Raw genomic sequence first — 27,706 nt, 5'->3', positions numbered from 1 at the left:
GTTTTAACGTTGGATATGAAAGGAAATTAGACAATATTATCCAAAATGATTCCGTTTCATGATTGCTAAATTAGTGTTGATCAACATTTACGATTGGCATACTATTGTTTGTAATTTAGCCGTTGAAATACAGGTGCTAACCCAACATGTTAGAATTGCCAGTGAAGAAAAGTAAAGTTACCTTCAGGCTTTAGGAACCTCTCTTGCCAATGCTAAGAACTGCTTCAATTTTAGAAAAAGAAACTTCTGATTATCTTTGACACGTTTTAAAGGATTAGGAAAAAGATGAAAAGCAGCTTACGGCCATACCTCTCTGGTTCCGCCCGATCTCGTCTGATCTCGGAAGCTAAGCAGAGCAGGGCCTGGTTAGTACCTGGATGGAAGACCGCCTGGGAATCCCAGGTGCCGTAAGCTTTTTCACTTCTCTCTCTGAAAGCCGCCCAGCGCCGTAGATTGTACACCTACACAATTGTAAAAAAAATGTCACATTGTAGAAGAGATGCAATAGGAAGAAGATGAAAGGTGGCTTACGTCCATACCATCGTCAGGCCATTTGAGGTGGCGGGGACTGCAATGGCCATTCACCGATTGGCTGGGACCCCTGGGCGGGTCTTCTCTAGTCCATCCAATTTTCGGCATGGGATGTCACAGCCTTCTTTGCATACCCTTATTTAACCCACACAAAGATGCCAACGGCAGGCGTGTCATAATTCATTGACGCATTATAAAGGATTAGGAAAAAGATAAAAAGCAGCTTACGGCCATACCTCTCTGGTTCCGCCCGATCTCGTCTGATCTCGGAAGCTAAGCAGAGCAGGGCCTGGTTAGTACCTGGATGGAAGACCGCCTGGGAATCCCAGGTGCCGTAAGCTTTTTCACTTCTCTCTCCGAAAGCCGCCGAGCGCCGCAGATTGTACACCTACAAATTACAAAAAGAATATCACATTGTTGAAGAGATGCATGTTTAGTGTTGTTTTAACGTTGGATATGAAAGGAAATTAGACAATATTATCCAAAATGATTCCGTTTCATGATTGCTAAATTAGTGTTGATCAACATTTACGATTGGCATACTATTGTTTGTAATTTAGCCGTTGAAATACAGGTGCTAACCCAACATGTTAGAATTGCCAGTGAAGAAAAGTAAAGTTACCTTCAGGCTTTAGGAACCTCTCTTGCCAATGCTAAGAACTGCTTCAATTTTAGAAAAAGAAACTTCTGATTATCTTTGACACGTTTTAAAGGATTAGGAAAAAGATGAAAAGCAGCTTACGGCCATACCTCTCTGGTTCCGCCCGATCTCGTCTGATCTCGGAAGCTAAGCAGAGCAGGGCCTGGTTAGTACCTGGATGGAAGACCGCCTGGGAATCCCAGGTGCCGTAAGCTTTTTCACTTCTCTCTCTGAAAGCCGCCCAGCGCCGTAGATTGTACACCTACACAATTGTAAAAAAAATGTCACATTGTAGAAGAGATGCAATAGGAAGAAGATGAAAGGTGGCTTACGTCCATACCATCGTCAGGCCATTTGAGGTGGCGGGGACTGCAATGGCCATTCACCGATTGGCTGGGACCCCTGGGCGGGTCTTCTCTAGTCCATCCAATTTTCGGCATGGGATGTCACAGCCTTCTTTGCATACCCTTATTTAACCCACACAAAGATGCCAACGGCAGGCGTGTCATAATTCATTGACGCATTATAAAGGATTAGGAAAAAGATAAAAAGCAGCTTACGGCCATACCTCTCTGGTTCCGCCCGATCTCGTCTGATCTCGGAAGCTAAGCAGAGCAGGGCCTGGTTAGTACCTGGATGGAAGACCGCCTGGGAATCCCAGGTGCCGTAAGCTTTTTCACTTCTCTCTCCGAAAGCCGCCGAGCGCCGCAGATTGTACACCTACAAATTACAAAAAGAATATCACATTGTTGAAGAGATGCATGTTTAGTGTTGTTTTAACGTTGGATATGAAAGGAAATTAGACAATATTATCCAAAATGATTCCGTTTCATGATTGCTAAATTAGTGTTGATCAACATTTACGATTGGCATACTATTGTTTGTAATTTAGCCGTTGAAATACAGGTGCTAACCCAACATGTTAGAATTGCCAGTGAAGAAAAGTAAAGTTACCTTCAGGCTTTAGGAACCTCTCTTGCCAATGCTAAGAACTGCTTCAATTTTAGAAAAAGAAACTTCTGATTATCTTTGACACGTTTTAAAGGATTAGGAAAAAGATGAAAAGCAGCTTACGGCCATACCTCTCTGGTTCCGCCCGATCTCGTCTGATCTCGGAAGCTAAGCAGAGCAGGGCCTGGTTAGTACCTGGATGGAAGACCGCCTGGGAATCCCAGGTGCCGTAAGCTTTTTCACTTCTCTCTCTGAAAGCCGCCCAGCGCCGTAGATTGTACACCTACACAATTGTAAAAAAAATGTCACATTGTAGAAGAGATGCAATAGGAAGAAGATGAAAGGTGGCTTACGTCCATACCATCGTCAGGCCATTTGAGGTGGCGGGGACTGCAATGGCCATTCACCGATTGGCTGGGACCCCTGGGCGGGTCTTCTCTAGTCCATCCAATTTTCGGCATGGGATGTCACAGCCTTCTTTGCATACCCTTATTTAACCCACACAAAGATGCCAACGGCAGGCGTGTCATAATTCATTGACGCATTATAAAGGATTAGGAAAAAGATAAAAAGCAGCTTACGGCCATACCTCTCTGGTTCCGCCCGATCTCGTCTGATCTCGGAAGCTAAGCAGAGCAGGGCCTGGTTAGTACCTGGATGGAAGACCGCCTGGGAATCCCAGGTGCCGTAAGCTTTTTCACTTCTCTCTCCGAAAGCCGCCGAGCGCCGCAGATTGTACACCTACAAATTACAAAAAGAATATCACATTGTTGAAGAGATGCATGTTTAGTGTTGTTTTAACGTTGGATATGAAAGGAAATTAGACAATAATATCCAAAATGATTCCGTTTCATGTTTGCTAAATTAGTGTTGATCAACATTTACGATTGGCATACTATTGTTTGTAATTTAGCCGTTGAAATACAGGTGCTAACCCAACATGTTAGAATTGCCAGTGAAGAAAAGTAAAGTTACCTTCAGGCTTTAGGAACCTCTCTTGCCAATGCTAAGAACTGCTTCAATTTTAGAAAAAGAAACTTCTGATTATCTTTGACACGTTTTAAAGGATTAGGAAAAAGATGAAAAGCAGCTTACGGCCATACCTCTCTGGTTCCGCCCGATCTCGTCTGATCTCGGAAGCTAAGCAGAGCAGGGCCTGGTTAGTACCTGGATGGAAGACCGCCTGGGAATCCCAGGTGCCGTAAGCTTTTTCACTTCTCTCTCTGAAAGCCGCCCAGCGCCGTAGATTGTACACCTACACAATTGTAAAAAAAATGTCACATTGTAGAAGAGATGCAATAGGAAGAAGATGAAAGGTGGCTTACGTCCATACCATCGTCAGGCCATTTGAGGTGGCGGGGACTGCAATGGCCATTCACCGATTGGCTGGGACCCCTGGGCGGGTCTTCTCTAGTCCATCCAATTTTCGGCATGGGATGTCACAGCCTTCTTTGCATACCCTTATTTAACCCACACAAAGATGCCAACGGCAGGCGTGTCATAATTCATTGACGCATTATAAAGGATTAGGAAAAAGATAAAAAGCAGCTTACGGCCATACCTCTCTGGTTCCGCCCGATCTCGTCTGATCTCGGAAGCTAAGCAGAGCAGGGCCTGGTTAGTACCTGGATGGAAGACCGCCTGGGAATCCCAGGTGCCGTAAGCTTTTTCACTTCTCTCTCCGAAAGCCGCCGAGCGCCGCAGATTGTACACCTACAAATTACAAAAAGAATATCACATTGTTGAAGAGATGCATGTTTAGTGTTGTTTTAACGTTGGATATGAAAGGAAATTAGACAATATTATCCAAAATGATTCCGTTTCATGATTGCTAAATTAGTGTTGATCAACATTTACGATTGGCATACTATTGTTTGTAATTTAGCCGTTGAAATACAGGTGCTAACCCAACATGTTAGAATTGACAGTGAAGAAAAGTAAAGTTACCTTCAGGCTTTAGGAACCTCTCTTGCCAATGCTAAGAACTGCTTCAATTTTAGAAAAAGAAACTTCTGATTATCTTTGACACGTTTTAAAGGATTAGGAAAAAGATGAAAAGCAGCTTACGGCCATACCTCTCTGGTTCCGCCCGATCTCGTCTGATCTCGGAAGCTAAGCAGAGCAGGGCCTGGTTAGTACCTGGATGGAAGACCGCCTGGGAATCCCAGGTGCCGTAAGCTTTTTCACTTCTCTCTCTGAAAGCCGCCCAGCGCCGTAGATTGTACACCTACACAATTGTAAAAAAAATGTCACATTGTAGAAGAGATGCAATAGGAAGAAGATGAAAGGTGGCTTACGTCCATACCATCGTCAGGCCATTTGAGGTGGCGGGGACTGCAATGGCCATTCACCGATTGGCTGGGACCCCTGGGCGGGTCTTCTCTAGTCCATCCAATTTTCGGCATGGGATGTCACAGCCTTCTTTGCATACCCTTATTTAACCCACACAAAGATGCCAACGGCAGGCGTGTCATAATTCATTGACGCATTATAAAGGATTAGGAAAAAGATAAAAAGCAGCTTACGGCCATACCTCTCTGGTTCCGCCCGATCTCGTCTGATCTCGGAAGCTAAGCAGAGCAGGGCCTGGTTAGTACCTGGATGGAAGACCGCCTGGGAATCCCAGGTGCCGTAAGCTTTTTCACTTCTCTCTCCGAAAGCCGCCGAGCGCCGCAGATTGTACACCTACAAATTACAAAAAGAATATCACATTGTTGAAGAGATGCATGTTTAGTGTTGTTTTAACGTTGGATATGAAAGGAAATTAGACAATATTATCCAAAATGATTCCGTTTCATGATTGCTAAATTAGTGTTGATCAACATTTACGATTGGCATACTATTGTTTGTAATTTAGCCGTTGAAATACAGGTGCTAACCCAACATGTTAGAATTGCCAGTGAAGAAAAGTAAAGTTACCTTCAGGCTTTAGGAACCTCTCTTGCCAATGCTAAGAACTGCTTCAATTTTAGAAAAAGAAACTTCTGATTATCTTTGACACGTTTTAAAGGATTAGGAAAAAGATGAAAAGCAGCTTACGGCCATACCTCTCTGGTTCCGCCCGATCTCGTCTGATCTCGGAAGCTAAGCAGAGCAGGGCCTGGTTAGTACCTGGATGGAAGACCGCCTGGGAATCCCAGGTGCCGTAAGCTTTTTCACTTCTCTCTCTGAAAGCCGCCCAGCGCCGTAGATTGTACACCTACACAATTGTAAAAAAAATGTCACATTGTAGAAGAGATGCAATAGGAAGAAGATGAAAGGTGGCTTACGTCCATACCATCGTCAGGCCATTTGAGGTGGCGGGGACTGCAATGGCCATTCACCGATTGGCTGGGACCCCTGGGCGGGTCTTCTCTAGTCCATCCAATTTTCGGCATGGGATGTCACAGCCTTCTTTGCATACCCTTATTTAACCCACACAAAGATGCCAACGGCAGGCGTGTCATAATTCATTGACGCATTATAAAGGATTAGGAAAAAGATAAAAAGCAGCTTACGGCCATACCTCTCTGGTTCCGCCCGATCTCGTCTGATCTCGGAAGCTAAGCAGAGCAGGGCCTGGTTAGTACCTGGATGGAAGACCGCCTGGGAATCCCAGGTGCCGTAAGCTTTTTCACTTCTCTCTCCGAAAGCCGCCGAGCGCCGCAGATTGTACACCTACAAATTACAAAAAGAATATCACATTGTTGAAGAGATGCATGTTTAGTGTTGTTTTAACGTTGGATATGAAAGGAAATTAGACAATATTATCCAAAATGATTCCGTTTCATGATTGCTAAATTAGTGTTGATCAACATTTACGATTGGCATACTATTGTTTGTAATTTAGCCGTTGAAATACAGGTGCTAACCCAACATGTTAGAATTGCCAGTGAAGAAAAGTAAAGTTACCTTCAGGCTTTAGGAACCTCTCTTGCCAATGCTAAGAACTGCTTCAATTTTAGAAAAAGAAACTTCTGATTATCTTTGACACGTTTTAAAGGATTAGGAAAAAGATGAAAAGCAGCTTACGGCCATACCTCTCTGGTTCCGCCCGATCTCGTCTGATCTCGGAAGCTAAGCAGAGCAGGGCCTGGTTAGTACCTGGATGGAAGACCGCCTGGGAATCCCAGGTGCCGTAAGCTTTTTCACTTCTCTCTCTGAAAGCCGCCCAGCGCCGTAGATTGTACACCTACACAATTGTAAAAAAAATGTCACATTGTAGAAGAGATGCAATAGGAAGAAGATGAAAGGTGGCTTACGTCCATACCATCGTCAGGCCATTTGAGGTGGCGGGGACTGCAATGGCCATTCACCGATTGGCTGGGACCCCTGGGCGGGTCTTCTCTAGTCCATCCAATTTTCGGCATGGGATGTCACAGCCTTCTTTGCATACCCTTATTTAACCCACACAAAGATGCCAACGGCAGGCGTGTCATAATTCATTGACGCATTATAAAGGATTAGGAAAAAGATAAAAAGCAGCTTACGGCCATACCTCTCTGGTTCCGCCCGATCTCGTCTGATCTCGGAAGCTAAGCAGAGCAGGGCCTGGTTAGTACCTGGATGGAAGACCGCCTGGGAATCCCAGGTGCCGTAAGCTTTTTCACTTCTCTCTCCGAAAGCCGCCGAGCGCCGCAGATTGTACACCTACAAATTACAAAAAGAATATCACATTGTTGAAGAGATGCATGTTTAGTGTTGTTTTAACGTTGGATATGAAAGGAAATTAGACAATATTATCCAAAATGATTCCGTTTCATGATTGCTAAATTAGTGTTGATCAACATTTACGATTGGCATACTATTGTTTGTAATTTAGCCGTTGAAATACAGGTGCTAACCCAACATGTTAGAATTGCCAGTGAAGAAAAGTAAAGTTACCTTCAGGCTTTAGGAACCTCTCTTGCCAATGCTAAGAACTGCTTCAATTTTAGAAAAAGAAACTTCTGATTATCTTTGACACGTTTTAAAGGATTAGGAAAAAGATGAAAAGCAGCTTACGGCCATACCTCTCTGGTTCCGCCCGATCTCGTCTGATCTCGGAAGCTAAGCAGAGCAGGGCCTGGTTAGTACCTGGATGGAAGACCGCCTGGGAATCCCAGGTGCCGTAAGCTTTTTCACTTCTCTCTCTGAAAGCCGCCCAGCGCCGTAGATTGTACACCTACACAATTGTAAAAAAAATGTCACATTGTAGAAGAGATGCAATAGGAAGAAGATGAAAGGTGGCTTACGTCCATACCATCGTCAGGCCATTTGAGGTGGCGGGGACTGCAATGGCCATTCACCGATTGGCTGGGACCCCTGGGCGGGTCTTCTCTAGTCCATCCAATTTTCGGCATGGGATGTCACAGCCTTCTTTGCATACCCTTATTTAACCCACACAAAGATGCCAACGGCAGGCGTGTCATAATTCATTGACGCATTATAAAGGATTAGGAAAAAGATAAAAAGCAGCTTACGGCCATACCTCTCTGGTTCCGCCCGATCTCGTCTGATCTCGGAAGCTAAGCAGAGCAGGGCCTGGTTAGTACCTGGATGGAAGACCGCCTGGGAATCCCAGGTGCCGTAAGCTTTTTCACTTCTCTCTCCGAAAGCCGCCGAGCGCCGCAGATTGTACACCTACAAATTACAAAAAGAATATCACATTGTTGAAGAGATGCATGTTTAGTGTTGTTTTAACGTTGGATATGAAAGGAAATTAGACAATATTATCCAAAATGATTCCGTTTCATGATTGCTAAATTAGTGTTGATCAACATTTACGATTGGCATACTATTGTTTGTAATTTAGCCGTTGAAATACAGGTGCTAACCCAACATGTTAGAATTGCCAGTGAAGAAAAGTAAAGTTACCTTCAGGCTTTAGGAACCTCTCTTGCCAATGCTAAGAACTGCTTCAATTTTAGAAAAAGAAACTTCTGATTATCTTTGACACGTTTTAAAGGATTAGGAAAAAGATGAAAAGCAGCTTACGGCCATACCTCTCTGGTTCCGCCCGATCTCGTCTGATCTCGGAAGCTAAGCAGAGCAGGGCCTGGTTAGTACCTGGATGGAAGACCGCCTGGGAATCCCAGGTGCCGTAAGCTTTTTCACTTCTCTCTCTGAAAGCCGCCCAGCGCCGTAGATTGTACACCTACACAATTGTAAAAAAAATGTCACATTGTAGAAGAGATGCAATAGGAAGAAGATGAAAGGTGGCTTACGTCCATACCATCGTCAGGCCATTTGAGGTGGCGGGGACTGCAATGGCCATTCACCGATTGGCTGGGACCCCTGGGCGGGTCTTCTCTAGTCCATCCAATTTTCGGCATGGGATGTCACAGCCTTCTTTGCATACCCTTATTTAACCCACACAAAGATGCCAACGGCAGGCGTGTCATAATTCATTGACGCATTATAAAGGATTAGGAAAAAGATAAAAAGCAGCTTACGGCCATACCTCTCTGGTTCCGCCCGATCTCGTCTGATCTCGGAAGCTAAGCAGAGCAGGGCCTGGTTAGTACCTGGATGGAAGACCGCCTGGGAATCCCAGGTGCCGTAAGCTTTTTCACTTCTCTCTCCGAAAGCCGCCGAGCGCCGCAGATTGTACACCTACAAATTACAAAAAGAATATCACATTGTTGAAGAGATGCATGTTTAGTGTTGTTTTAACGTTGGATATGAAAGGAAATTAGACAATATTATCCAAAATGATTCCGTTTCATGATTGCTAAATTAGTGTTGATCAACATTTACGATTGGCATACTATTGTTTGTAATTTAGCCGTTGAAATACAGGTGCTAACCCAACATGTTAGAATTGCCAGTGAAGAAAAGTAAAGTTACCTTCAGGCTTTAGGAACCTCTCTTGCCAATGCTAAGAACTGCTTCAATTTTAGAAAAAGAAACTTCTGATTATCTTTGACACGTTTTAAAGGATTAGGAAAAAGATGAAAAGCAGCTTACGGCCATACCTCTCTGGTTCCGCCCGATCTCGTCTGATCTCGGAAGCTAAGCAGAGCAGGGCCTGGTTAGTACCTGGATGGAAGACCGCCTGGGAATCCCAGGTGCCGTAAGCTTTTTCACTTCTCTCTCTGAAAGCCGCCCAGCGCCGTAGATTGTACACCTACACAATTGTAAAAAAAATGTCACATTGTAGAAGAGATGCAATAGGAAGAAGATGAAAGGTGGCTTACGTCCATACCATCGTCAGGCCATTTGAGGTGGCGGGGACTGCAATGGCCATTCACCGATTGGCTGGGACCCCTGGGCGGGTCTTCTCTAGTCCATCCAATTTTCGGCATGGGATGTCACAGCCTTCTTTGCATACCCTTATTTAACCCACACAAAGATGCCAACGGCAGGCGTGTCATAATTCATTGACGCATTATAAAGGATTAGGAAAAAGATAAAAAGCAGCTTACGGCCATACCTCTCTGGTTCCGCCCGATCTCGTCTGATCTCGGAAGCTAAGCAGAGCAGGGCCTGGTTAGTACCTGGATGGAAGACCGCCTGGGAATCCCAGGTGCCGTAAGCTTTTTCACTTCTCTCTCCGAAAGCCGCCGAGCGCCGCAGATTGTACACCTACAAATTACAAAAAGAATATCACATTGTTGAAGAGATGCATGTTTAGTGTTGTTTTAACGTTGGATATGAAAGGAAATTAGACAATATTATCCAAAATGATTCCGTTTCATGATTGCTAAATTAGTGTTGATCAACATTTACGATTGGCATACTATTGTTTGTAATTTAGCCGTTGAAATACAGGTGCTAACCCAACATGTTAGAATTGCCAGTGAAGAAAAGTAAAGTTACCTTCAGGCTTTAGGAACCTCTCTTGCCAATGCTAAGAACTGCTTCAATTTTAGAAAAAGAAACTTCTGATTATCTTTGACACGTTTTAAAGGATTAGGAAAAAGATGAAAAGCAGCTTACGGCCATACCTCTCTGGTTCCGCCCGATCTCGTCTGATCTCGGAAGCTAAGCAGAGCAGGGCCTGGTTAGTACCTGGATGGAAGACCGCCTGGGAATCCCAGGTGCCGTAAGCTTTTTCACTTCTCTCTCCGAAAGCCGCCGAGCGCCGCAGATTGTACACCTACAAATTACAAAAAGAATATCACATTGTTGAAGAGATGCATGTTTAGTGTTGTTTTAACGTTGGATATGAAAGGAAATTAGACAATATTATCCAAAATGATTCCGTTTCATGATTGCTAAATTAGTGTTGATCAACATTTACGATTGGCATACTATTGTTTGTAATTTAGCCGTTGAAATACAGGTGCTAACCCAACATGTTAGAATTGCCAGTGAAGAAAAGTAAAGTTACCTTCAGGCTTTAGGAACCTCTCTTGCCAATGCTAAGAACTGCTTCAATTTTAGAAAAAGAAACTTCTGATTATCTTTGACACGTTTTAAAGGATTAGGAAAAAGATGAAAAGCAGCTTACGGCCATACCTCTCTGGTTCCGCCCGATCTCGTCTGATCTCGGAAGCTAAGCAGAGCAGGGCCTGGTTAGTACCTGGATGGAAGACCGCCTGGGAATCCCAGGTGCCGTAAGCTTTTTCACTTCTCTCTCTGAAAGCCGCCCAGCGCCGTAGATTGTACACCTACACAATTGTAAAAAAAATGTCACATTGTAGAAGAGATGCAATAGGAAGAAGATGAAAGGTGGCTTACGTCCATACCATCGTCAGGCCATTTGAGGTGGCGGGGACTGCAATGGCCATTCACCGATTGGCTGGGACCCCTGGGCGGGTCTTCTCTAGTCCATCCAATTTTCGGCATGGGATGTCACAGCCTTCTTTGCATACCCTTATTTAACCCACACAAAGATGCCAACGGCAGGCGTGTCATAATTCATTGACGCATTATAAAGGATTAGGAAAAAGATAAAAGGCAGCTTACGGCCATACCTCTCTGGTTCCGCCCGATCTCGTCTGATCTCGGAAGCTAAGCAGAGCAGGGCCTGGTTAGTACCTGGATGGAAGACCGCCTGGGAATCCCAGGTGCCGTAAGCTTTTTCACTTCTCTCTCCGAAAGCCGCCGAGCGCCGCAGATTGTACACCTACAAATTACAAAAAGAATATCACATTGTTGAAGAGATGCATGTTTAGTGTTGTTTTAACGTTGGATATGAAAGGAAATTAGACAATATTATCCAAAATGATTCCGTTTCATGATTGCTAAATTAGTGTTGATCAACATTTACGATTGGCATACTATTGTTTGTAATTTAGCCGTTGAAATACAGGTGCTAACCCAACATGTTAGAATTGCCAGTGAAGAAAAGTAAAGTTACCTTCAGGCTTTAGGAACCTCTCTTGCCAATGCTAAGAACTGCTTCAATTTTAGAAAAAGAAACTTCTGATTATCTTTGACACGTTTTAAAGGATTAGGAAAAAGATGAAAAGCAGCTTACGGCCATACCTCTCTGGTTCCGCCCGATCTCGTCTGATCTCGGAAGCTAAGCAGAGCAGGGCCTGGTTAGTACCTGGATGGAAGACCGCCTGGGAATCCCAGGTGCCGTAAGCTTTTTCACTTCTCTCTCTGAAAGCCGCCCAGCGCCGTAGATTGTACACCTACACAATTGTAAAAAAAATGTCACATTGTAGAAGAGATGCAATAGGAAGAAGATGAAAGGTGGCTTACGTCCATACCATCGTCAGGCCATTTGAGGTGGTGGGGACTGCAATGGCCATTCACCGATTGGCTGGGACCCCTGGGCGGGTCTTCTCTAGTCCATCCAATTTTCGGCATGGGATGTCACAGCCTTCTTTGCATACCCTTATTTAACCCACACAAAGATGCCAACGGCAGGCGTGTCATAATTCATTGACGCATTATAAAGGATTAGGAAAAAGATAAAAAGCAGCTTACGGCCATACCTCTCTGGTTCCGCCCGATCTCGTCTGATCTCGGAAGCTAAGCAGAGCAGGGCCTGGTTAGTACCTGGATGGAAGACCGCCTGGGAATCCCAGGTGCCGTAAGCTTTTTCACTTCTCTCTCCGAAAGCCGCCGAGCGCCGCAGATTGTACACCTACAAATTACAAAAAGAATATCACATTGTTGAAGAGATGCATGTTTAGTGTTGTTTTAACGTTGGATATGAAAGGAAATTAGACAATATTATCCAAAATGATTCCGTTTCATGATTGCTAAATTAGTGTTGATCAACATTTACGATTGGCATACTATTGTTTGTAATTTAGCCGTTGAAATACAGGTGCTAACCCAACATGTTAGAATTGCCAGTGAAGAAAAGTAAAGTTACCTTCAGGCTTTAGGAACCTCTCTTGCCAATGCTAAGAACTGCTTCAATTTTAGAAAAAGAAACTTCTGATTATCTTTGACACGTTTTAAAGGATTAGGAAAAAGATGAAAAGCAGCTTACGGCCATACCTCTCTGGTTCCGCCCGATCTCGTCTGATCTCGGAAGCTAAGCAGAGCAGGGCCTGGTTAGTACCTGGATGGAAGACCGCCTGGGAATCCCAGGTGCCGTAAGCTTTTTCACTTCTCTCTCTGAAAGCCGCCCAGCGCCGTAGATTGTACATCTACACAATTGTAAAAAAAATGTCACATTGTAGAAGAGATGCAATAGGAAGAAGATGAAAGGTGGCTTACGTCCATACCATCGTCAGGCCATTTGAGGTGGCGGGGACTGCAATGGCCATTCACCGATTGGCTGGGACCCCTGGGCGGGTCTTCTCTAGTCCATCCAATTTTCGGCATGGGATGTCACAGCCTTCTTTGCATACCCTTATTTAACCCACACAAAGATGCCAACGGCAGGCGTGTCATAATTCATTGACGCATTATAAAGGATTAGGAAAAAGATAAAAAGCAGCTTACGGCCATACCTCTCTGGTTCCGCCCGATCTCGTCTGATCTCGGAAGCTAAGCAGAGCAGGGCCTGGTTAGTACCTGGATGGAAGACCGCCTGGGAATCCCAGGTGCCGTAAGCTTTTTCACTTCTCTCTCCGAAAGCCGCCGAGCGCCGCAGATTGTACACCTACAAATTACAAAAAGAATATCACATTGTTGAAGAGATGCATGTTTAGTGTTGTTTTAACGTTGGATATGAAAGGAAATTAGACAATATTATCCAAAATGATTCCGTTTCATGATTGCTAAATTAGTGTTGATCAACATTTACGATTGGCATACTATTGTTTGTAATTTAGCCGTTGAAATACAGGTGCTAACCCAACATGTTAGAATTGCCAGTGAAGAAAAGTAAAGTTACCTTCAGGCTTTAGGAACCTCTCTTGCCAATGCTAAGAACTGCTTCAATTTTAGAAAAAGAAACTTCTGATTATCTTTGACACGTTTTAAAGGATTAGGAAAAAGATGAAAAGCAGCTTACGGCCATACCTCTCTGGTTCCGCCCGATCTCGTCTGATCTCGGAAGCTAAGCAGAGCAGGGCCTGGTTAGTACCTGGATGGAAGACCGCCTGGGAATCCCAGGTGCCGTAAGCTTTTTCACTTCTCTCTCTGAAAGCCGCCCAGCGCCGTAGATTGTACACCTACACAATTGTAAAAAAAATGTCACATTGTAGAAGAGATGCAATAGGAAGAAGATGAAAGGTGGCTTACGTCCATACCATCGTCAGGCCATTTGAGGTGGCGGGGACTGCAATGGCCATTCACCGATTGGCTGGGACCCCTGGGCGGGTCTTCTCTAGTCCATCCAATTTTCGGCATGGGATGTCACAGCCTTCTTTGCATACCCTTATTTAACCCACACAAAGATGCCAACGGCAGGCGTGTCATAATTCATTGACGCATTATAAAGGATTAGGAAAAAGATAAAAAGCAGCTTACGGCCATACCTCTCTGGTTCCGCCCGATCTCGTCTGATCTCGGAAGCTAAGCAGAGCAGGGCCTGGTTAGTACCTGGATGGAAGACCGCCTGGGAATCCCAGGTGCCGTAAGCTTTTTCACTTCTCTCTCTGAAAGCCGCCCAGCGCCGTAGATTGTACACCTACACAATTGTAAAAAAAATGTCACATTGTAGAAGAGATGCAATAGGAAGAAGATGAAAGGTGGCTTACGTCCATACCATCGTCAGGCCATTTGAGGTGGCGGGGACTGCAATGGCCATTCACCGATTGGCTGGGACCCCTGGGCGGGTCTTCTCTAGTCCATCCAATTTTCGGCATGGGATGTCACAGCCTTCTTTGCATACCCTTATTTAACCCACACAAAGATGCCAACGGCAGGCGTGTCATAATTCATTGACGCATTATAAAGGATTAGGAAAAAGATAAAAAGCAGCTTACGGCCATACCTCTCTGGTTCCGCCCGATCTCGTCTGATCTCGGAAGCTAAGCAGAGCAGGGCCTGGTTAGTACCTGGATGGAAGACCGCCTGGGAATCCCAGGTGCCGTAAGCTTTTTCACTTCTCTCTCCGAAAGCCGCCGAGCGCCGCAGATTGTACACCTACAAATTACAAAAAGAATATCACATTGTTGAAGAGATGCATGTTTAGTGTTGTTTTAACGTTGGATATGAAAGGAAATTAGACAATATTATCCAAAATGATTCCGTTTCATGATTGCTAAATTAGTGTTGATCAACATTTACGATTGGCATACTATTGTTTGTAATTTAGCCGTTGAAATACAGGTGCTAACCCAACATGTTAGAATTGCCAGTGAAGAAAAGTAAAGTTACCTTCAGGCTTTAGGAACCTCTCTTGCCAATGCTAAGAACTGCTTCAATTTTAGAAAAAGAAACTTCTGATTATCTTTGACACGTTTTAAAGGATTAGGAAAAAGATGAAAAGCAGCTTACGGCCATACCTCTCTGGTTCCGCCCGATCTCGTCTGATCTCGGAAGCTAAGCAGAGCAGGGCCTGGTTAGTACCTGGATGGAAGACCGCCTGGGAATCCCAGGTGCCGTAAGCTTTTTCACTTCTCTCTCTGAAAGCCGCCCAGCGCCGTAGATTGTACATCTACACAATTGTAAAAAAAATGTCACATTGTAGAAGAGATGCAATAGGAAGAAGATGAAAGGTGGCTTACGTCCATACCATCGTCAGGCCATTTGAGGTGGCGGGGACTGCAATGGCCATTCACCGATTGGCTGGGACCCCTGGGCGGGTCTTCTCTAGTCCATCCAATTTTCGGCATGGGATGTCACAGCCTTCTTTGCATACCCTTATTTAACCCACACAAAGATGCCAACGGCAGGCGTGTCATAATTCATTGACGCATTATAAAGGATTAGGAAAAAGATAAAAAGCAGCTTACGGCCATACCTCTCTGGTTCCGCCCGATCTCGTCTGATCTCGGAAGCTAAGCAGAGCAGGGCCTGGTTAGTACCTGGATGGAAGACCGCCTGGGAATCCCAGGTGCCGTAAGCTTTTTCACTTCTCTCTCCGAAAGCCGCCGAGCGCCGCAGATTGTACACCTACAAATTACAAAAAGAATATCACATTGTTGAAGAGATGCATGTTTAGTGTTGTTTTAACGTTGGATATGAAAGGAAATTAGACAATATTATCCAAAATGATTCCGTTTCATGATTGCTAAATTAGTGTTGATCAACATTTACGATTGGCATACTATTGTTTGTAATTTAGCCGTTGAAATACAGGTGCTAACCCAACATGTTAGAATTGCCAGTGAAGAAAAGTAAAGTTACCTTCAGGCTTTAGGAACCTCTCTTGCCAATGCTAAGAACTGCTTCAATTTTAGAAAAAGAAACTTCTGATTATCTTTGACACGTTTTAAAGGATTAGGAAAAAGATGAAAAGCAGCTTACGGCCATACCTCTCTGGTTCCGCCCGATCTCGTCTGATCTCGGAAGCTAAGCAGAGCAGGGCCTGGTTAGTACCTGGATGGAAGACCGCCTGGGAATCCCAGGTGCCGTAAGCTTTTTCACTTCTCTCTCTGAAAGCCGCCCAGCGCCGTAGATTGTACACCTACACAATTGTAAAAAAAATGTCACATTGTAGAAGAGATGCAATAGGAAGAAGATGAAAGGTGGCTTACGTCCATACCATCGTCAGGCCATTTGAGGTGGCGGGGACTGCAATGGCCATTCACCGATTGGCTGGGACCCCTGGGCGGGTCTTCTCTAGTCCATCCAATTTTCGGCATGGGATGTCACAGCCTTCTTTGCATACCCTTATTTAACCCACACAAAGATGCCAACGGCAGGCGTGTCATAATTCATTGACGCATTATAAAGGATTAGGAAAAAGATAAAAAGCAGCTTACGGCCATACCTCTCTGGTTCCGCCCGATCTCGTCTGATCTCGGAAGCTAAGCAGAGCAGGGCCTGGTTAGTACCTGGATGGAAGACCGCCTGGGAATCCCAGGTGCCGTAAGCTTTTTCACTTCTCTCTCTGAAAGCCGCCCAGCGCCGTAGATTGTACACCTACACAATTGTAAAAAAAATGTCACATTGTAGAAGAGATGCAATAGGAAGAAGATGAAAGGTGGCTTACGTCCATACCATCGTCAGGCCATTTGAGGTGGCGGGGACTGCAATGGCCATTCACCGATTGGCTGGGACCCCTGGGCGGGTCTTCTCTAGTCCATCCAATTTTCGGCATGGGATGTCACAGCCTTCTTTGCATACCCTTATTTAACCCACACAAAGATGCCAACGGCAGGCGTGTCATAATTCATTGACGCATTATAAAGGATTAGGAAAAAGATAAAAAGCAGCTTACGGCCATACCTCTCTGGTTCCGCCCGATCTCGTCTGATCTCGGAAGCTAAGCAGAGCAGGGCCTGGTTAGTACCTGGATGGAAGACCGCCTGGGAATCCCAGGTGCCGTAAGCTTTTTCACTTCTCTCTCCGAAAGCCGCCGAGCGCCGCAGATTGTACACCTACAAATTACAAAAAGAATATCACATTGTTGAAGAGATCCATGTTTAGTGTTGTTTTAACGTTGGATATGAAAGGAAATTAGACAATAATATCCAAAATGATTCCGTTTCATGATTGCTAAATTAGTGTTGATCAACATTTACGATTGGCATACTATTGTTTGTAATTTAGCCGTTGAAATACAGGTGCTAACCCAACATGTTAGAATTGCCAGTGAAGAAAAGTAAAGTTACCTTCAGGCTTTAGGAACCTCTCTTGCCAATGCTAAGAACTGCTTCAATTTTAGAAAAAGAAACTTCTGATTATCTTTGACACGTTTTAAAGGATTAGGAAAAAGATGAAAAGCAGCTTACGGCCATACCTCTCTGGTTCCGCCCGATCTCGTCTGATCTCGGAAGCTAAGCAGAGCAGGGCCTGGTTAGTACCTGGATGGAAGACCGCCTGGGAATCCCAGGTGCCGTAAGCTTTTTCACTTCTCTCTCTGAAAGCCGCCCAGCGCCGTAGATTGTACACCTACACAATTGTAAAAAAAATGTCACATTGTAGAAGAGATGCAATAGGAAGAAGATGAAAGGTGGCTTACGTCCATACCATCGTCAGGCCATTTGAGGTGGCGGGGACTGCAATGGCCATTCACCGATTGGCTGGGACCCCTGGGCGGGTCTTCTCTAGTCCATCCAATTTTCGGCATGGGATGTCACAGCCTTCTTTGCATACCCTTATTTAACCCACACAAAGATGCCAACGGCAGGCGTGTCATAATTCATTGACGCATTATAAAGGATTAGGAAAAAGATAAAAAGCAGCTTACGGCCATACCTCTCTGGTTCCGCCCGATCTCGTCTGATCTCGGAAGCTAAGCAGAGCAGGGCCTGGTTAGTACCTGGATGGAAGACCGCCTGGGAATCCCAGGTGCCGTAAGCTTTTTCACTTCTCTCTCCGAAAGCCGCCGAGCGCCGCAGATTGTACACCTACAAATTACAAAAAGAATATCACATTGTTGAAGAGATGCATGTTTAGTGTTGTTTTAACGTTGGATATGAAAGGAAATTAGACAATATTATCCAAAATGATTCCGTTTCATGATTGCTAAATTAGTGTTGATCAACATTTACGATTGGCATACTATTGTTTGTAATTTAGCCGTTGAAATACAGGTGCTAACCCAACATGTTAGAATTGCCAGTGAAGAAAAGTAAAGTTACCTTCAGGCTTTAGGAACCTCTCTTGCCAATGCTAAGAACTGCTTCAATTTTAGAAAAAGAAACTTCTGATTATCTTTGACACGTTTTAAAGGATTAGGAAAAAGATGAAAAGCAGCTTACGGCCATACCTCTCTGGTTCCGCCCGATCTCGTCTGATCTCGGAAGCTAAGCAGAGCAGGGCCTGGTTAGTACCTGGATGGAAGACCGCCTGGGAATCCCAGGTGCCGTAAGCTTTTTCACTTCTCTCTCTGAAAGCCGCCCAGCGCCGTAGATTGTACATCTACACAATTGTAAAAAAAATGTCACATTGTAGAAGAGATGCAATAGGAAGAAGATGAAAGGTGGCTTACGTCCATACCATCGTCAGGCCATTTGAGGTGGCGGGGACTGCAATGGCCATTCACCGATTGGCTGGGACCCCTGGGCGGGTCTTCTCTAGTCCATCCAATTTTCGGCATGGGATGTCACAGCCTTCTTTGCATACCCTTATTTAACCCACACAAAGATGCCAACGGCAGGCGTGTCATAATTCATTGACGCATTATAAAGGATTAGGAAAAAGATAAAAAGCAGCTTACGGCCATACCTCTCTGGTTCCGCCCGATCTCGTCTGATCTCGGAAGCTAAGCAGAGCAGGGCCTGGTTAGTACCTGGATGGAAGACCGCCTGGGAATCCCAGGTGCCGTAAGCTTTTTCACTTCTCTCTCCGAAAGCCGCCGAGCGCCGCAGATTGTACACCTACAAATTACAAAAAGAATATCACATTGTTGAAGAGATGCATGTTTAGTGTTGTTTTAACGTTGGATATGAAAGGAAATTAGACAATATTATCCAAAATGATTCCGTTTCATGATTGCTAAATTAGTGTTGATCAACATTTACGATTGGCATACTATTGTTTGTAATTTAGCCGTTGAAATACAGGTGCTAACCCAACATGTTAGAATTGCCAGTGAAGAAAAGTAAAGTTACCTTCAGGCTTTAGGAACCTCTCTTGCCAATGCTAAGAACTGCTTCAATTTTAGAAAAAGAAACTTCTGATTATCTTTGACACGTTTTAAAGGATTAGGAAAAAGATGAAAAGCAGCTTACGGCCATACCTCTCTGGTTCCGCCCGATCTCGTCTGATCTCGGAAGCTAAGCAGAGCAGGGCCTGGTTAGTACCTGGATGGAAGACCGCCTGGGAATCCCAGGTGCCGTAAGCTTTTTCACTTCTCTCTCTGAAAGCCGCCCAGCGCCGTAGATTGTACACCTACACAATTGTAAAAAAAATGTCACATTGTAGAAGAGATGCAATAGGAAGAAGATGAAAGGTGGCTTACGTCCATACCATCGTCAGGCCATTTGAGGTGGCGGGGACTGCAATGGCCATTCACCGATTGGCTGGGACCCCTGGGCGGGTCTTCTCTAGTCCATCCAATTTTCGGCATGGGATGTCACAGCCTTCTTTGCATACCCTTATTTAACCCACACAAAGATGCCAACGGCAGGCGTGTCATAATTCATTGACGCATTATAAAGGATTAGGAAAAAGATAAAAAGCAGCTTACGGCCATACCTCTCTGGTTCCGCCCGATCTCGTCTGATCTCGGAAGCTAAGCAGAGCAGGGCCTGGTTAGTACCTGGATGGAAGACCGCCTGGGAATCCCAGGTGCCGTAAGCTTTTTCACTTCTCTCTCTGAAAGCCGCCCAGCGCCGTAGATTGTACACCCACACAATTGTAAAAAAAATGTCACATTGTAGAAGAGATGCAATAGGAAGAAGATGAAAGGTGGCTTACGTCCATACCATCGTCAGGCCATTTGAGGTGGCGGGGACTGCAATGGCCATTCACCGATTGGCTGGGACCCCTGGGCGGGTCTTCTCTAGTCCATCCAATTTTCGGCATGGGATGTCACAGCCTTCTTTGCATACCCTTATTTAACCCACACAAAGATGCCAACGGCAGGCGTGTCATAATTCATTGACGCATTATAAAGGATTAGGAAAAAGATAAAAAGCAGCTTACGGCCATACCTCTCTGGTTCCGCCCGATCTCGTCTGATCTCGGAAGCTAAGCAGAGCAGGGCCTGGTTAGTACCTGGATGGAAGACCGCCTGGGAATCCCAGGTGCCGTAAGCTTTTTCACTTCTCTCTCTGAAAGCCGCCCAGCGCCGTAGATTGTACACCTACACAATTGTAAAAAAAATGTCACATTGTAGAAGAGATGCAATAGGAAGAAGATGAAAGGTGGCTTACGTCCATACCATCGTCAGGCCATTTGAGGTGGCGGGGACTGCAATGGCCATTCACCGATTGGCTGGGACCCCTGGGCGGGTCTTCTCTAGTCCATCCAATTTTCGGCATGGGATGTCACAGCCTTCTTTGCATACCCTTATTTAACCCACACAAAGATGCCAACGGCAGGCGTGTCATAATTCATTGACGCATTATAAAGGATTAGGAAAAAGATAAAAAGCAGCTTACGGCCATACCTCTCTGGTTCCGCCCGATCTCGTCTGATCTCGGAAGCTAAGCAGAGCAGGGCCTGGTTAGTACCTGGATGGAAGACCGCCTGGGAATCCCAGGTGCCGTAAGCTTTTTCACTTCTCTCTCCGAAAGCCGCCGAGCGCCGCAGATTGTACACCTACAAATTACAAAAAGAATATCACATTGTTGAAGAGATGCATGTTTAGTGTTGTTTTAACGTTGGATATGAAAGGAAATTAGACAATATTATCCAAAATGATTCCGTTTCATGATTGCTAAATTAGTGTTGATCAACATTTACGATTGGCATACTATTGTTTGTAATTTAGCCGTTGAAATACAGGTGCTAACCCAACATGTTAGAATTGCCAGTGAAGAAAAGTAAAGTTACCTTCAGGCTTTAGGAACCTCTCTTGCCAATGCTAAGAACTGCTTCAATTTTAGAAAAAGAAACTTCTGATTATCTTTGACACGTTTTAAAGGATTAGGAAAAAGATGAAAAGCAGCTTACGGCCATACCTCTCTGGTTCCGCCCGATCTCGTCTGATCTCGGAAGCTAAGCAGAGCAGGGCCTGGTTAGTACCTGGATGGAAGACCGCCTGGGAATCCCAGGTGCCGTAAGCTTTTTCACTTCTCTCTCTGAAAGCCGCCCAGCGCCGTAGATTGTACACCTACACAATTGTAAAAAAAATGTCACATTGTAGAAGAGATGCAATAGGAAGAAGATGAAAGGTGGCTTACGTCCATACCATCGTCAGGCCATTTGAGGTGGCGGGGACTGCAATGGCCATTCACCGATTGGCTGGGACCCCTGGGCGGGTCTTCTCTAGTCCATCCAATTTTCGGCATGGGATGTCACAGCCTTCTTTGCATACCCTTATTTAACCCACACAAAGATGCCAACGGCAGGCGTGTCATAATTCATTGACGCATTATAAAGGATTAGGAAAAAGATAAAAAGCAGCTTACGGCCATACCTCTCTGGTTCCGCCCGATCTCGTCTGATCTCGGAAGCTAAGCAGAGCAGGGCCTGGTTAGTACCTGGATGGAAGACCGCCTGGGAATCCCAGGTGCCGTAAGCTTTTTCACTTCTCTCTCTGAAAGCCGCCCAGCGCCGTAGATTGTACACCTACACAATTGTAAAAAAAATGTCACATTGTAGAAGAGATGCAATAGGAAGAAGATGAAAGGTGGCTTACGTCCATACCATCGTCAGGCCATTTGAGGTGGCGGGGACTGCAATGGCCATTCACCGATTGGCTGGGACCCCTGGGCGGGTCTTCTCTAGTCCATCCAATTTTCGGCATGGGATGTCACAGCCTTCTTTGCATACCCTTATTTAACCCACACAAAGATGCCAACGGCAGGCGTGTCATAATTCATTGACGCATTATAAAGGATTAGGAAAAAGATAAAAAGCAGCTTACGGCCATACCTCTCTGGTTCCGCCCGATCTCGTCTGATCTCGGAAGCTAAGCAGAGCAGGGCCTGGTTAGTACCTGGATGGAAGACCGCCTGGGAATCCCAGGTGCCGTAAGCTTTTTCACTTCTCTCTCCGAAAGCCGCCGAGCGCCGCAGATTGTACACGTACAAATTACAAAAAGAATATCACATTGTTGAAGAGATCCATGTTTAGTGTTGTTTTAACGTTGGATATGAAAGGAAATTAGACAATAATATCCAAAATGATTCCGTTTCATGATTGCTAAATTAGTGTTGATCAACATTTACGATTGGCATACTATTGTTTGTAATTTAGCCGTTGAAATACAGGTGCTAACCCAACATGTTAGAATTGCCAGTGAAGAAAAGTAAAGTTACCTTCAGGCTTTAGGAACCTCTCTTGCCAATGCTAAGAACTGCTTCAATTTTAGAAAAAGAAACTTCTGATTATCTTTGACACGTTTTAAAGGATTAGGAAAAAGATGAAAAGCAGCTTACGGCCATACCTCTCTGGTTCCGCCCGATCTCGTCTGATCTCGGAAGCTAAGCAGAGCAGGGCCTGGTTAGTACCTGGATGGAAGACCGCCTGGGAATCCCAGGTGCCGTAAGCTTTTTCACTTCTCTCTCTGAAAGCCGCCCAGCGCCGTAGATTGTACACCTACACAATTGTAAAAAAAATGTCACATTGTAGAAGAGATGCAATAGGAAGAAGATGAAAGGTGGCTTACGTCCATACCATCGTCAGGCCATTTGAGGTGGCGGGGACTGCAATGGCCATTCACCGATTGGCTGGGACCCCTGGGCGGGTCTTCTCTAGTCCATCCAATTTTCGGCATGGGATGTCACAGCCTTCTTTGCATACCCTTATTTAACCCACACAAAGATGCCAACGGCAGGCGTGTCATAATTCATTGACGCATTATAAAGGATTAGGAAAAAGATAAAAAGCAGCTTACGGCCATACCTCTCTGGTTCCGCCCGATCTCGTCTGATCTCGGAAGCTAAGCAGAGCAGGGCCTGGTTAGTACCTGGATGGAAGACCGCCTGGGAATCCCAGGTGCCGTAAGCTTTTTCACTTCTCTCTCTGAAAGCCGCCCAGCGCCGTAGATTGTACACCTACACAATTGTAAAAAAAATGTCACATTGTAGAAGAGATGCAATAGGAAGAAGATGAAAGGTGGCTTACGTCCATACCATCGTCAGGCCATTTGAGGTGGCGGGGACTGCAATGGCCATTCACCGATTGGCTGGGACCCCTGGGCGGGTCTTCTCTAGTCCATCCAATTTTCGGCATGGGATGTCACAGCCTTCTTTGCATACCCTTATTTAACCCACACAAAGATGCCAACGGCAGGCGTGTCATAATTCATTGACGCATTATAAAGGATTAGGAAAAAGATAAAAAGCAGCTTACGGCCATACCTCTCTGGTTCCGCCCGATCTCGTCTGATCTCGGAAGCTAAGCAGAGCAGGGCCTGGTTAGTACCTGGATGGAAGACCGCCTGGGAATCCCAGGTGCCGTAAGCTTTTTCACTTCTCTCTCCGAAAGCCGCCGAGCGCCGCAGATTGTACACCTACAAATTACAAAAAGAATATCACATTGTTGAAGAGATCCATGTTTAGTGTTGTTTTAACGTTGGATATGAAAGGAAATTAGACAATAATATCCAAAATGATTCCGTTTCATGATTGCTAAATTAGTGTTGATCAACATTTACGATTGGCATACTATTGTTTGTAATTTAGCCGTTGAAATACAGGTGCTAACCCAACATGTTAGAATTGCCAGTGAAGAAAAGTAAAGTTACCTTCAGGCTTTAGGAACCTCTCTTGCCAATGCTAAGAACTGCTTCAATTTTAGAAAAAGAAACTTCTGATTATCTTTGACACGTTTTAAAGGATTAGGAAAAAGATGAAAAGCAGCTTACGGCCATACCTCTCTGGTTCCGCCCGATCTCGTCTGATCTCGGAAGCTAAGCAGAGCAGGGCCTGGTTAGTACCTGGATGGAAGACCGCCTGGGAATCCCAGGTGCCGTAAGCTTTTTCACTTCTCTCTCTGAAAGCCGCCCAGCGCCGTAGATTGTACACCTACACAATTGTAAAAAAAATGTCACATTGTAGAAGAGATGCAATAGGAAGAAGATGAAAGGTGGCTTACGTCCATACCATCGTCAGGCCATTTGAGGTGGCGGGGACTGCAATGGCCATTCACCGATTGGCTGGGACCCCTGGGCGGGTCTTCTCTAGTCCATCCAATTTTCGGCATGGGATGTCACAGCCTTCTTTGCATACCCTTATTTAACCCACACAAAGATGCCAACGGCAGGCGTGTCATAATTCATTGACGCATTATAAAGGATTAGGAAAAAGATAAAAAGCAGCTTACGGCCATACCTCTCTGGTTCCGCCCGATCTCGTCTGATCTCGGAAGCTAAGCAGAGCAGGGCTTGGTTAGTACCTGGATGGAAGACCGCCTGGGAATCCCAGGTGCCGTAAGCTTTTTCACTTCTCTCTCCGAAAGCCGCCGAGCGCCGCAGATTGTACACCTACAAATTACAAAAAGAATATCACATTGTTGAAGAGATGCATGTTTAGTGTTGTTTTAACGTTGGATATGAAAGGAAATTAGACAATATTATCCAAAATGATTCCGTTTCATGATTGCTAAATTAGTGTTGATCAACATTTACGATTGGCATACTATTGTTTGTAATTTAGCCGTTGAAATACAGGTGCTAACCCAACATGTTAGAATTGCCAGTGAAGAAAAGTAAAGTTACCTTCAGGCTTTAGGAACCTCTCTTGCCAATGCTAAGAACTGCTTCAATTTTAGAAAAAGAAACTTCTGATTATCTTTGACACGTTTTAAAGGATTAGGAAAAAGATGAAAAGCAGCTTACGGCCATACCTCTCTGGTTCCGCCCGATCTCGTCTGATCTCGGAAGCTAAGCAGAGCAGGGCCTGGTTAGTACCTGGATGGAAGACCGCCTGGGAATCCCAGGTGCCGTAAGCTTTTTCACTTCTCTCTCTGAAAGCCGCCCAGCGCCGTAGATTGTACATCTACACAATTGTAAAAAAAATGTCACATTGTAGAAGAGATGCAATAGGAAGAAGATGAAAGGTGGCTTACGTCCATACCATCGTCAGGCCATTTGAGGTGGCGGGGACTGCAATGGCCATTCACCGATTGGCTGGGACCCCTGGGCGGGTCTTCTCTAGTCCATCCAATTTTCGGCATGGGATGTCACAGCCTTCTTTGCATACCCTTATTTAACCCACACAAAGATGCCAACGGCAGGCGTGTCATAATTCATTGACGCATTATAAAGGATTAGGAAAAAGATAAAAAGCAGCTTACGGCCATACCTCTCTGGTTCCGCCCGATCTCGTCTGATCTCGGAAGCTAAGCAGAGCAGGGCCTGGTTAGTACCTGGATGGAAGACCGCCTGGGAATCCCAGGTGCCGTAAGCTTTTTCACTTCTCTCTCTGAAAGCCGCCCAGCGCCGTAGATTGTACACCTACACAATTGTAAAAAAAATGTCACATTGTAGAAGAGATGCAATAGGAAGAAGATGAAAGGTGGCTTACGTCCATACCATCGTCAGGCCATTTGAGGTGGTGGGGACTGCAATGGCCATTCACCGATTGGCTGGGACCCCTGGGCGGGTCTTCTCTAGTCCATCCAATTTTCGGCATGGGATGTCACAGCCTTCTTTGCATACCCTTATTTAACCCACACAAAGATGCCAACGGCAGGCGTGTCATAATTCATTGACGCATTATAAAGGATTAGGAAAAAGATAAAAAGCAGCTTACGGCCATACCTCTCTGGTTCCGCCCGATCTCGTCTGATCTCGGAAGCTAAGCAGAGCAGGGCCTGGTTAGTACCTGAATGGAAGACCGCCTGGGAATCCCAGGTGCCGTAAGCTTTTTCACTTCTCTCTCCGAAAGCCGCCGAGCGCCGCAGATTGTACACCTACAAATTACAAAAAGAATATCACATTGTTGAAGAGATGCATGTTTAGTGTTGTTTTAACGTTGGATATGAAAGGAAATTAGACAATATTATCCAAAATGATTCCGTTTCATGATTGCTAAATTAGTGTTGATCAACATTTACGATTGGCATACTATTGTTTGTAATTTAGCCGTTGAAATACAGGTGCTAACCCAACATGTTAGAATTGCCAGTGAAAAAAAGTAAAGTTACCTTCAGGCTTTAGGAACCTCTCTTGCCAATGCTAAGAACTGCTTCAATTTTAGAAAAAGAAACTTCTGATTATCTTTGACACGTTTTAAAGGATTAGGAAAAAGATGAAAAGCAGCTTACGGCCATACCTCTCTGGTTCCGCCCGATCTCGTCTGATCTCGGAAGCTAAGCAGAGCAGGGCCTGGTTAGTACCTGGATGGAAGACCGCCTGGGAATCCCAGGTGCCGTAAGCTTTTTCACTTCTCTCTCTGAAAGCCGCCCAGCGCCGTAGATTGTACACCTACACAATTGTAAAAAAAATGTCACATTGTAGAAGAGATGCAATAGGAAGAAGATGAAAGGTGGCTTACGTCCATACCATCGTCAGGCCATTTGAGGTGGCGGGGACTGCAATGGCCATTCACCGATTGGCTGGGACCCCTGGGCGGGTCTTCTCTAGTCCATCCAATTTTCGGCATGGGATGTCACAGCCTTCTTTGCATACCCTTATTTAACCCACACAAAGATGCCAACGGCAGGCGTGTCATAATTCATTGACGCATTATAAAGGATTAGGAAAAAGATAAAAAGCAGCTTACGGCCATACCTCTCTGGTTCCGCCCGATCTCGTCTGATCTCGGAAGCTAAGCAGAGCAGGGCCTGGTTAGTACCTGGATGGAAGACCGCCTGGGAATCCCAGGTGCCGTAAGCTTTTTCACTTCTCTCTCCGAAAGCCGCCGAGCGCCGCAGATTGTACACCTACAAATTACAAAAAGAATATCACATTGTTGAAGAGATCCATGTTTAGTGTTGTTTTAACGTTGGATATGAAAGGAAATTAGACAATAATATCCAAAATGATTCCGTTTCATGATTGCTAAATTAGTGTTGATCAACATTTACGATTGGCATACTATTGTTTGTAATTTAGCCGTTGAAATACAGGTGCTAACCCAACATGTTAGAATTGCCAGTGAAGAAAAGTAAAGTTACCTTCAGGCTTTAGGAACCTCTCTTGCCAATGCTAAGAACTGCTTCAATTTTAGAAAAAGAAACTTCTGATTATCTTTGACACGTTTTAAAGGATTAGGAAAAAGATGAAAAGCAGCTTACGGCCATACCTCTCTGGTTCCGCCCGATCTCGTCTGATCTCGGAAGCTAAGCAGAGCAGGGCCTGGTTAGTACCTGGATGGAAGACCGCCTGGGAATCCCAGGTGCCGTAAGCTTTTTCACTTCTCTCTCTGAAAGCCGCCCAGCGCCGTAGATTGTACACCTACACAATTGTAAAAAAAATGTCACATTGTAGAAGAGATGCAATAGGAAGAAGATGAAAGGTGGCATACGTCCATACCATCGTCAGGCCATTTGAGGTGGCGGGGACTGCAATGGCCATTCACCGATTGGCTGGGACCCCTGGGCGGGTCTTCTCTAGTCCATCCAATTTTCGGCATGGGATGTCACAGCCTTCTT

At 45.1% G+C, this 27,706-nt stretch overlaps 57 non-coding genes across 57 annotated transcripts; all 57 read left to right on the top strand.

The window, feature by feature from the left end:
• The first annotated feature begins 295 nt into the window (after window positions 1-295).
• Window positions 296-414, top strand: LOC134119913 (5S ribosomal RNA). Its single transcript, XR_009951462.1, has one exon. It is a non-coding gene; the product is annotated as a 5S ribosomal RNA (ribosomal RNA).
• Window positions 415-753: 339 nt separating this feature from the next.
• On the top strand, window positions 754-872 carry LOC134119912 (5S ribosomal RNA). The gene has a single exon (XR_009951461.1). It is a non-coding gene; the product is annotated as a 5S ribosomal RNA (ribosomal RNA).
• A 395-nt stretch (window positions 873-1,267) lies between these two features.
• Window positions 1,268-1,386, top strand: LOC134119911 (5S ribosomal RNA). The gene has a single exon (XR_009951460.1). It is a non-coding gene; the product is annotated as a 5S ribosomal RNA (ribosomal RNA).
• Window positions 1,387-1,725: 339 nt separating this feature from the next.
• Window positions 1,726-1,844, top strand: LOC134119910 (5S ribosomal RNA). The gene has a single exon (XR_009951459.1). It is a non-coding gene; the product is annotated as a 5S ribosomal RNA (ribosomal RNA).
• A 395-nt stretch (window positions 1,845-2,239) lies between these two features.
• LOC134119909 (5S ribosomal RNA) lies at window positions 2,240-2,358 on the top strand. Its single transcript, XR_009951458.1, has one exon. It is a non-coding gene; the product is annotated as a 5S ribosomal RNA (ribosomal RNA).
• A 339-nt stretch (window positions 2,359-2,697) lies between these two features.
• Window positions 2,698-2,816, top strand: LOC134119908 (5S ribosomal RNA). The gene has a single exon (XR_009951457.1). It is a non-coding gene; the product is annotated as a 5S ribosomal RNA (ribosomal RNA).
• Window positions 2,817-3,211: 395 nt separating this feature from the next.
• Window positions 3,212-3,330, top strand: LOC134119907 (5S ribosomal RNA). Its single transcript, XR_009951456.1, has one exon. It is a non-coding gene; the product is annotated as a 5S ribosomal RNA (ribosomal RNA).
• A 339-nt stretch (window positions 3,331-3,669) lies between these two features.
• Window positions 3,670-3,788, top strand: LOC134119906 (5S ribosomal RNA). The gene has a single exon (XR_009951455.1). It is a non-coding gene; the product is annotated as a 5S ribosomal RNA (ribosomal RNA).
• Window positions 3,789-4,183: 395 nt separating this feature from the next.
• On the top strand, window positions 4,184-4,302 carry LOC134119904 (5S ribosomal RNA). The gene has a single exon (XR_009951453.1). It is a non-coding gene; the product is annotated as a 5S ribosomal RNA (ribosomal RNA).
• Window positions 4,303-4,641: 339 nt separating this feature from the next.
• LOC134119903 (5S ribosomal RNA) lies at window positions 4,642-4,760 on the top strand. The gene has a single exon (XR_009951452.1). It is a non-coding gene; the product is annotated as a 5S ribosomal RNA (ribosomal RNA).
• Window positions 4,761-5,155: 395 nt separating this feature from the next.
• On the top strand, window positions 5,156-5,274 carry LOC134119902 (5S ribosomal RNA). The gene has a single exon (XR_009951451.1). It is a non-coding gene; the product is annotated as a 5S ribosomal RNA (ribosomal RNA).
• A 339-nt stretch (window positions 5,275-5,613) lies between these two features.
• On the top strand, window positions 5,614-5,732 carry LOC134119901 (5S ribosomal RNA). The gene has a single exon (XR_009951450.1). It is a non-coding gene; the product is annotated as a 5S ribosomal RNA (ribosomal RNA).
• Window positions 5,733-6,127: 395 nt separating this feature from the next.
• Window positions 6,128-6,246, top strand: LOC134119900 (5S ribosomal RNA). The gene has a single exon (XR_009951449.1). It is a non-coding gene; the product is annotated as a 5S ribosomal RNA (ribosomal RNA).
• A 339-nt stretch (window positions 6,247-6,585) lies between these two features.
• Window positions 6,586-6,704, top strand: LOC134119899 (5S ribosomal RNA). The gene has a single exon (XR_009951448.1). It is a non-coding gene; the product is annotated as a 5S ribosomal RNA (ribosomal RNA).
• Window positions 6,705-7,099: 395 nt separating this feature from the next.
• On the top strand, window positions 7,100-7,218 carry LOC134119898 (5S ribosomal RNA). Its single transcript, XR_009951447.1, has one exon. It is a non-coding gene; the product is annotated as a 5S ribosomal RNA (ribosomal RNA).
• Window positions 7,219-7,557: 339 nt separating this feature from the next.
• Window positions 7,558-7,676, top strand: LOC134119897 (5S ribosomal RNA). The gene has a single exon (XR_009951446.1). It is a non-coding gene; the product is annotated as a 5S ribosomal RNA (ribosomal RNA).
• Window positions 7,677-8,071: 395 nt separating this feature from the next.
• On the top strand, window positions 8,072-8,190 carry LOC134119896 (5S ribosomal RNA). Its single transcript, XR_009951445.1, has one exon. It is a non-coding gene; the product is annotated as a 5S ribosomal RNA (ribosomal RNA).
• A 339-nt stretch (window positions 8,191-8,529) lies between these two features.
• LOC134119895 (5S ribosomal RNA) lies at window positions 8,530-8,648 on the top strand. Its single transcript, XR_009951444.1, has one exon. It is a non-coding gene; the product is annotated as a 5S ribosomal RNA (ribosomal RNA).
• Window positions 8,649-9,043: 395 nt separating this feature from the next.
• LOC134119893 (5S ribosomal RNA) lies at window positions 9,044-9,162 on the top strand. The gene has a single exon (XR_009951442.1). It is a non-coding gene; the product is annotated as a 5S ribosomal RNA (ribosomal RNA).
• Window positions 9,163-9,501: 339 nt separating this feature from the next.
• Window positions 9,502-9,620, top strand: LOC134119892 (5S ribosomal RNA). Its single transcript, XR_009951441.1, has one exon. It is a non-coding gene; the product is annotated as a 5S ribosomal RNA (ribosomal RNA).
• Window positions 9,621-10,015: 395 nt separating this feature from the next.
• On the top strand, window positions 10,016-10,134 carry LOC134119891 (5S ribosomal RNA). The gene has a single exon (XR_009951440.1). It is a non-coding gene; the product is annotated as a 5S ribosomal RNA (ribosomal RNA).
• Window positions 10,135-10,529: 395 nt separating this feature from the next.
• Window positions 10,530-10,648, top strand: LOC134119890 (5S ribosomal RNA). The gene has a single exon (XR_009951439.1). It is a non-coding gene; the product is annotated as a 5S ribosomal RNA (ribosomal RNA).
• A 339-nt stretch (window positions 10,649-10,987) lies between these two features.
• On the top strand, window positions 10,988-11,106 carry LOC134119889 (5S ribosomal RNA). The gene has a single exon (XR_009951438.1). It is a non-coding gene; the product is annotated as a 5S ribosomal RNA (ribosomal RNA).
• A 395-nt stretch (window positions 11,107-11,501) lies between these two features.
• On the top strand, window positions 11,502-11,620 carry LOC134119888 (5S ribosomal RNA). The gene has a single exon (XR_009951437.1). It is a non-coding gene; the product is annotated as a 5S ribosomal RNA (ribosomal RNA).
• A 339-nt stretch (window positions 11,621-11,959) lies between these two features.
• LOC134119887 (5S ribosomal RNA) lies at window positions 11,960-12,078 on the top strand. Its single transcript, XR_009951436.1, has one exon. It is a non-coding gene; the product is annotated as a 5S ribosomal RNA (ribosomal RNA).
• Window positions 12,079-12,473: 395 nt separating this feature from the next.
• LOC134119886 (5S ribosomal RNA) lies at window positions 12,474-12,592 on the top strand. The gene has a single exon (XR_009951435.1). It is a non-coding gene; the product is annotated as a 5S ribosomal RNA (ribosomal RNA).
• Window positions 12,593-12,931: 339 nt separating this feature from the next.
• On the top strand, window positions 12,932-13,050 carry LOC134119885 (5S ribosomal RNA). The gene has a single exon (XR_009951434.1). It is a non-coding gene; the product is annotated as a 5S ribosomal RNA (ribosomal RNA).
• A 395-nt stretch (window positions 13,051-13,445) lies between these two features.
• On the top strand, window positions 13,446-13,564 carry LOC134119884 (5S ribosomal RNA). Its single transcript, XR_009951433.1, has one exon. It is a non-coding gene; the product is annotated as a 5S ribosomal RNA (ribosomal RNA).
• A 339-nt stretch (window positions 13,565-13,903) lies between these two features.
• LOC134119882 (5S ribosomal RNA) lies at window positions 13,904-14,022 on the top strand. The gene has a single exon (XR_009951431.1). It is a non-coding gene; the product is annotated as a 5S ribosomal RNA (ribosomal RNA).
• Window positions 14,023-14,361: 339 nt separating this feature from the next.
• Window positions 14,362-14,480, top strand: LOC134119881 (5S ribosomal RNA). Its single transcript, XR_009951430.1, has one exon. It is a non-coding gene; the product is annotated as a 5S ribosomal RNA (ribosomal RNA).
• A 395-nt stretch (window positions 14,481-14,875) lies between these two features.
• Window positions 14,876-14,994, top strand: LOC134119880 (5S ribosomal RNA). Its single transcript, XR_009951429.1, has one exon. It is a non-coding gene; the product is annotated as a 5S ribosomal RNA (ribosomal RNA).
• Window positions 14,995-15,333: 339 nt separating this feature from the next.
• LOC134119879 (5S ribosomal RNA) lies at window positions 15,334-15,452 on the top strand. Its single transcript, XR_009951428.1, has one exon. It is a non-coding gene; the product is annotated as a 5S ribosomal RNA (ribosomal RNA).
• A 395-nt stretch (window positions 15,453-15,847) lies between these two features.
• On the top strand, window positions 15,848-15,966 carry LOC134119878 (5S ribosomal RNA). The gene has a single exon (XR_009951427.1). It is a non-coding gene; the product is annotated as a 5S ribosomal RNA (ribosomal RNA).
• A 339-nt stretch (window positions 15,967-16,305) lies between these two features.
• LOC134119877 (5S ribosomal RNA) lies at window positions 16,306-16,424 on the top strand. The gene has a single exon (XR_009951426.1). It is a non-coding gene; the product is annotated as a 5S ribosomal RNA (ribosomal RNA).
• Window positions 16,425-16,763: 339 nt separating this feature from the next.
• LOC134119876 (5S ribosomal RNA) lies at window positions 16,764-16,882 on the top strand. Its single transcript, XR_009951425.1, has one exon. It is a non-coding gene; the product is annotated as a 5S ribosomal RNA (ribosomal RNA).
• A 395-nt stretch (window positions 16,883-17,277) lies between these two features.
• Window positions 17,278-17,396, top strand: LOC134119875 (5S ribosomal RNA). Its single transcript, XR_009951424.1, has one exon. It is a non-coding gene; the product is annotated as a 5S ribosomal RNA (ribosomal RNA).
• Window positions 17,397-17,735: 339 nt separating this feature from the next.
• Window positions 17,736-17,854, top strand: LOC134119874 (5S ribosomal RNA). The gene has a single exon (XR_009951423.1). It is a non-coding gene; the product is annotated as a 5S ribosomal RNA (ribosomal RNA).
• Window positions 17,855-18,249: 395 nt separating this feature from the next.
• Window positions 18,250-18,368, top strand: LOC134119873 (5S ribosomal RNA). Its single transcript, XR_009951422.1, has one exon. It is a non-coding gene; the product is annotated as a 5S ribosomal RNA (ribosomal RNA).
• A 339-nt stretch (window positions 18,369-18,707) lies between these two features.
• LOC134119871 (5S ribosomal RNA) lies at window positions 18,708-18,826 on the top strand. The gene has a single exon (XR_009951420.1). It is a non-coding gene; the product is annotated as a 5S ribosomal RNA (ribosomal RNA).
• Window positions 18,827-19,221: 395 nt separating this feature from the next.
• LOC134119870 (5S ribosomal RNA) lies at window positions 19,222-19,340 on the top strand. Its single transcript, XR_009951419.1, has one exon. It is a non-coding gene; the product is annotated as a 5S ribosomal RNA (ribosomal RNA).
• A 339-nt stretch (window positions 19,341-19,679) lies between these two features.
• On the top strand, window positions 19,680-19,798 carry LOC134119869 (5S ribosomal RNA). The gene has a single exon (XR_009951418.1). It is a non-coding gene; the product is annotated as a 5S ribosomal RNA (ribosomal RNA).
• A 339-nt stretch (window positions 19,799-20,137) lies between these two features.
• LOC134119868 (5S ribosomal RNA) lies at window positions 20,138-20,256 on the top strand. The gene has a single exon (XR_009951417.1). It is a non-coding gene; the product is annotated as a 5S ribosomal RNA (ribosomal RNA).
• A 339-nt stretch (window positions 20,257-20,595) lies between these two features.
• On the top strand, window positions 20,596-20,714 carry LOC134119867 (5S ribosomal RNA). The gene has a single exon (XR_009951416.1). It is a non-coding gene; the product is annotated as a 5S ribosomal RNA (ribosomal RNA).
• A 395-nt stretch (window positions 20,715-21,109) lies between these two features.
• Window positions 21,110-21,228, top strand: LOC134119866 (5S ribosomal RNA). The gene has a single exon (XR_009951415.1). It is a non-coding gene; the product is annotated as a 5S ribosomal RNA (ribosomal RNA).
• A 339-nt stretch (window positions 21,229-21,567) lies between these two features.
• LOC134119865 (5S ribosomal RNA) lies at window positions 21,568-21,686 on the top strand. The gene has a single exon (XR_009951414.1). It is a non-coding gene; the product is annotated as a 5S ribosomal RNA (ribosomal RNA).
• A 339-nt stretch (window positions 21,687-22,025) lies between these two features.
• On the top strand, window positions 22,026-22,144 carry LOC134119864 (5S ribosomal RNA). Its single transcript, XR_009951413.1, has one exon. It is a non-coding gene; the product is annotated as a 5S ribosomal RNA (ribosomal RNA).
• Window positions 22,145-22,539: 395 nt separating this feature from the next.
• Window positions 22,540-22,658, top strand: LOC134119863 (5S ribosomal RNA). Its single transcript, XR_009951412.1, has one exon. It is a non-coding gene; the product is annotated as a 5S ribosomal RNA (ribosomal RNA).
• Window positions 22,659-22,997: 339 nt separating this feature from the next.
• On the top strand, window positions 22,998-23,116 carry LOC134119862 (5S ribosomal RNA). The gene has a single exon (XR_009951411.1). It is a non-coding gene; the product is annotated as a 5S ribosomal RNA (ribosomal RNA).
• Window positions 23,117-23,455: 339 nt separating this feature from the next.
• LOC134119860 (5S ribosomal RNA) lies at window positions 23,456-23,574 on the top strand. Its single transcript, XR_009951409.1, has one exon. It is a non-coding gene; the product is annotated as a 5S ribosomal RNA (ribosomal RNA).
• Window positions 23,575-23,969: 395 nt separating this feature from the next.
• LOC134119859 (5S ribosomal RNA) lies at window positions 23,970-24,088 on the top strand. The gene has a single exon (XR_009951408.1). It is a non-coding gene; the product is annotated as a 5S ribosomal RNA (ribosomal RNA).
• Window positions 24,089-24,427: 339 nt separating this feature from the next.
• On the top strand, window positions 24,428-24,546 carry LOC134120236 (5S ribosomal RNA). Its single transcript, XR_009951785.1, has one exon. It is a non-coding gene; the product is annotated as a 5S ribosomal RNA (ribosomal RNA).
• Window positions 24,547-24,941: 395 nt separating this feature from the next.
• LOC134119858 (5S ribosomal RNA) lies at window positions 24,942-25,060 on the top strand. Its single transcript, XR_009951407.1, has one exon. It is a non-coding gene; the product is annotated as a 5S ribosomal RNA (ribosomal RNA).
• Window positions 25,061-25,399: 339 nt separating this feature from the next.
• Window positions 25,400-25,518, top strand: LOC134119857 (5S ribosomal RNA). Its single transcript, XR_009951406.1, has one exon. It is a non-coding gene; the product is annotated as a 5S ribosomal RNA (ribosomal RNA).
• Window positions 25,519-25,857: 339 nt separating this feature from the next.
• LOC134120214 (5S ribosomal RNA) lies at window positions 25,858-25,976 on the top strand. The gene has a single exon (XR_009951763.1). It is a non-coding gene; the product is annotated as a 5S ribosomal RNA (ribosomal RNA).
• A 395-nt stretch (window positions 25,977-26,371) lies between these two features.
• On the top strand, window positions 26,372-26,490 carry LOC134119856 (5S ribosomal RNA). Its single transcript, XR_009951405.1, has one exon. It is a non-coding gene; the product is annotated as a 5S ribosomal RNA (ribosomal RNA).
• Window positions 26,491-26,829: 339 nt separating this feature from the next.
• LOC134119854 (5S ribosomal RNA) lies at window positions 26,830-26,948 on the top strand. The gene has a single exon (XR_009951403.1). It is a non-coding gene; the product is annotated as a 5S ribosomal RNA (ribosomal RNA).
• A 395-nt stretch (window positions 26,949-27,343) lies between these two features.
• On the top strand, window positions 27,344-27,462 carry LOC134119853 (5S ribosomal RNA). The gene has a single exon (XR_009951402.1). It is a non-coding gene; the product is annotated as a 5S ribosomal RNA (ribosomal RNA).
• The last annotated feature ends 244 nt before the right edge of the window (window positions 27,463-27,706 follow it).

This window comes from Pungitius pungitius, unplaced genomic scaffold (assembly GCF_949316345.1).
Source record: "Pungitius pungitius unplaced genomic scaffold, fPunPun2.1 scaffold_26, whole genome shotgun sequence".
Taxonomy (NCBI): domain Eukaryota; kingdom Metazoa; phylum Chordata; class Actinopteri; order Perciformes; family Gasterosteidae; genus Pungitius; species Pungitius pungitius.
Note: the sequence above shows the minus strand (reverse complement) of the source record. Positions and strands in the feature narration are given on the sequence as shown.